Here is a 4,015-nt window from a genome sequence, read left to right as displayed (position 1 = left end):
TGTGATTGTTTCTACCCCATGAGAAACTGAAACCAAAGTTGGAAAATTGGTCAAAGATCAAAGGCCTAGGCAGGACTAGTCCTCACTGCCTAAAGCAAACAAGCTACCTCAGTCCTGAGATAAACATCCTGTCTGGTTGAGATTGGCTATTAGTCACCAGGTGACCTTGTGTCCCATGTTATTAACTTTGCAAAGATATAAATAAACGTCCTTTTGTTTCATGCGTGGGTTCCTCTCACCAACCAGGCAGACCAGCCAACACCTAGTCCAGCTTTTGTCTTCTTGTCTATCTTTTTCTCATTCCTGCTGCAGTTTCTCATGGGGTAGAATCAATCACACTGAGACCAACAGATTCCTACATAGGGCCAGAGAGATAAGCATTCTTAAAGAGAGAAATAGGTTAGAGAAAAGCCAAAAAGGAGAAGGTTATATAGAATTAACAGTTTTGGCCTGGGGAGATAGCTCGACTGTCTAAGCACCTGCCTGGCAAGTGCAAGGACTCAGGTTCAATCCTGGTACTGCATGACGTATCAGCCCTAGGGCCCCAGGTGCACCATGCCAGCCATGGAAACCAGGGAGGTGGCGCATGCCTATAATCCCAGCACTGGGGAGGCTTGATGGGATAACTATGAGTCCAAACTGCATAAAGAGATCCTGTACCAAATAAATAAATGAAAGATTAAAAAATAAAAAAGAATTAACAGTATCAAGAACCATAGATATTTATAGGTGGATATGGATGTCTATGAAGATGTTCATTGTTTTCTTAGTTCTTGTTTTTGCTATACTTTCTAAGACCAACACAGAGGACTTAGCATGGAATACTGTTTTAAAATCAAGTCCCAAATAGGACAAGGAGGGTAAAGCAAAGGTATAGCAGATATAACTTAAACCCTGTAGCTGTGCTCAATTGGACAGAAAGGAAAATGTTCTTTGAACTTGCAAGCAGTTGGTTCCCAGTGGTGCTGCACACCGGAGGGGCACAAACTGGATTCAGAGAGGCCCCTGGACTCAGGCCCTAGGCAGACCCAGCTTGGATTCCCCAGCCACCTGTTTGTCTGCATGCCCAGTCCACCCACAGAGGTTGACACGTACCACCAACTACAGTCCCGTACACCTGCTGCTATGTAAGAAGGCTATGACTATGGCATGTTGTGGCCTTGCTGTTGGCCATGCATGTTGCTGCCATTGCAAATTTGTTAGGCTCAAGATAATGTCTATGCTTAAAATCTGGGAAAAACAAAACATCCAGCTGTCAGAGCCAGAGCAACAGCTGGTACACACAGTGGCTGCACACAGAGGCCATGACTATAGGCCCGTAGCCTCCTTGGAGCTCAGGGAGGGGATGCAAGCCAGAGAGAGTCCTTCCTAGATATTAAGACAATTAAGCTGCTGCTTATAGCTCAGCCAGCCCTGAGACTATGCAGTAAAGCAACCAGAGGCAGAGCCCCAATATTCGCCAGTCTCCAGGTTTTGCTTGGGGTCATCAATGCTGATTATACAGAGAAAAATCAGTTATAATTCAATCCACTAAAACCACTGTTTAAATCACTACAGACTCTTGTTTCACTCAATTGGTCATTCTTTCTTTGATAAAAAGTTTAAAGTAATTTTTTAAAAAAGAAATATTGGATTAAAAATAGAAATTAATTGATAAAAGAGCATTTCAAAGGACTTTTCAAATGCAAGTGTAGCTGGCCACCAGGTAGGGCAGCTGCCAAGGTGCTGGGTTGCCACCCTGGAGAGATACAAAGGGCCATTCCCTCAGGAACATAATTTAGCAGAAAAGCAGGAAATAGAGTGGTTCTCTCTCACCACTACAGTTGACACCTTAAGGTGATTAAATTAAAAGATTGTTTCCATCCTAAAGATAAAAAGTTTGCCTTTAAAAAAATTATATTTTCTGGAGCCAGCAAGATAGATCAGTGGTCTAAAGTGCCTGTTTAGGTAAGCTTAGGCAGCCTCAGGGGACTGAGGTTCAATCCCCAGCACCACATGCCATGCCAGCCCCACCCTCAGGGTGGGCTAAGCCCACCAAAAAAAAAAATATCATATTTCCTAAGATTTACAATAATGCGAGTAATTTTTAAAATTACTTAAAATTCTTTTAATTTCTTCTAAGATTGATTGCTTGTTTTACAGTTCTAATTAAAATTGACATAAAAACCATTGATACTTCACAAACAAATATAGAGTACAATCCAAAGCAGTGAAGGGCCAGAGAGATAGCTCAGTGGAATAACTGCCTGTCTGGCAAGTGCAAGGTCCCAAGTTCAATCCCTGGTACAAACAAAACAAAACAAAATGTGATGAACATATTTTTTAAAAAATAAAATAAAACAAATATAAACATGATGAACATATTTTTAAAAATGTTTAAAAAGCAGTGGGGTTTAAACAGTTGCTGGGGACTGGCCAGATAGCTTAGAGGATTAAAGCACCTGCTTAAGCAGACACAAGGACCAGGATTCAATACCTTGTGTGCTGTACTGCCCCCCACCCCGGGGCTCCCTGAGACAAGATTGAGACTGGGCATGGTGGCATGCACCTATAATCCCAGCACATGGGAGGCTGAAAACAGGAGGATCACTATGAGTCTGATCTGTGTAGTGAGACCCTGTAGATCCAGTACTAAATACATTAAAAACAAATAAATAAAAATAACAGTTACTTTATTTTGACATCCCATTTAAATAATAAAAAGCCTAGTGGTGGCCTCCAAAGGCATATAACTTCTTTATATTTGGGTCAAAGTATCCAACAAAGATATATTGTGCCCCAAACTATTTAGGCCAATCATTCATGATTTTTCAGACTTTATTTGGTAATATTAATTGGCTTCAGCTAGATCTTGGGCTAATTTCTCTGGTGTTATTAACTATCATCCTTCAGATAAATTACTTTGCTTGTTTTCACAGATAAGTCATATTACATTAGGGGAGGCTATGTGACAGCTTCCTCTTCCAAAATATAAAATACTGGTTTGTCCCCATACAACCAAAATTTTATTACAAAAGCAAAAGGGAGAATCAGTCCTTCCAACTTCACTTGTCAATATATGCTATAAAAATTTTTTAATTTTATAAAATATGAAAGGACAGCACCTTGAGAATCAGGCCTGGGAGCCATCCTGATAAAAGGACTTACTTTTGTGTATCAGGTTGAGTGAGGGGCTTTCCAGCTTAAGCAGACTGGTCTTCAGCTCAAGAGAGGCCTAACTGTGAGAGCCTGACAAATGGAATGATAACTCAGTCGGGAACAGGGAAAAAAAGAAAGCTAATCTGGGATACTTGAGCGTGCTGTCAAGCTGTATGATGAAACCAGATCTGGAGAAGAAATTAACATCGATGAGGCTAGATCCAAGCTGGGGCCTATTGAAAGAACTGAAAAAATGGAAACACAGGTCTAAATTGGTGATAAAATATATAAAAATAACTCAGTTAAATTTTACTAATATTGGGAACCAGGGAGATAGCTCAGTAGAATAAGTGCTTGCTTGGAAAGTGCAAGGTCCTGAGTTCAATCCCTGGTGCCACAAAAAAACCCAAAAAAGCTAGTATTTTATACAAAATAAAATGTATATAAAAATAGGAATTATGCATATTAATTTTAGATAAGATTTTATTCCTTCCAATTTTTTCTGATAAGAGATCTCTGCTAATTGACAACAAAATCTAACTAGCCTGTTTATAATTATATGTTTATAGAAATTGCAATACAGTTACTATAATTTAAATTGGCCAGGAATATATTTGAGTACACTCTTGAGTTTGTAAAGGTTTTTTTGTGTTCTATGTATTTGTTTATGTGTTTGTGTGTCATTCTGTGAACAGCTGTTCCTTTTATTTGAGCTTTAGCTATAGACTTAAAAGCATGGCTTTCTTCTAAGTTATCAGCTGGTTTAAGTAATAAAAAAATTGTTTTGGGCCAGGGAAATAGCTCAATAGAATAAGCACTTGCCTGGCAAGCACAAGGCCCTGAGTTCAATCCCTGGTACTGCCAAAATTTAAAAAAT

The sequence above is a fragment of the Octodon degus genome, unplaced genomic scaffold (assembly GCF_000260255.1).
Source record: "Octodon degus isolate 3935 unplaced genomic scaffold, OctDeg1.0 scaffold00023, whole genome shotgun sequence".
In the NCBI taxonomy this organism is placed as follows: Eukaryota; Metazoa; Chordata; class Mammalia; order Rodentia; family Octodontidae; genus Octodon; species Octodon degus.
This window is presented reverse-complemented; position numbering follows the sequence as displayed.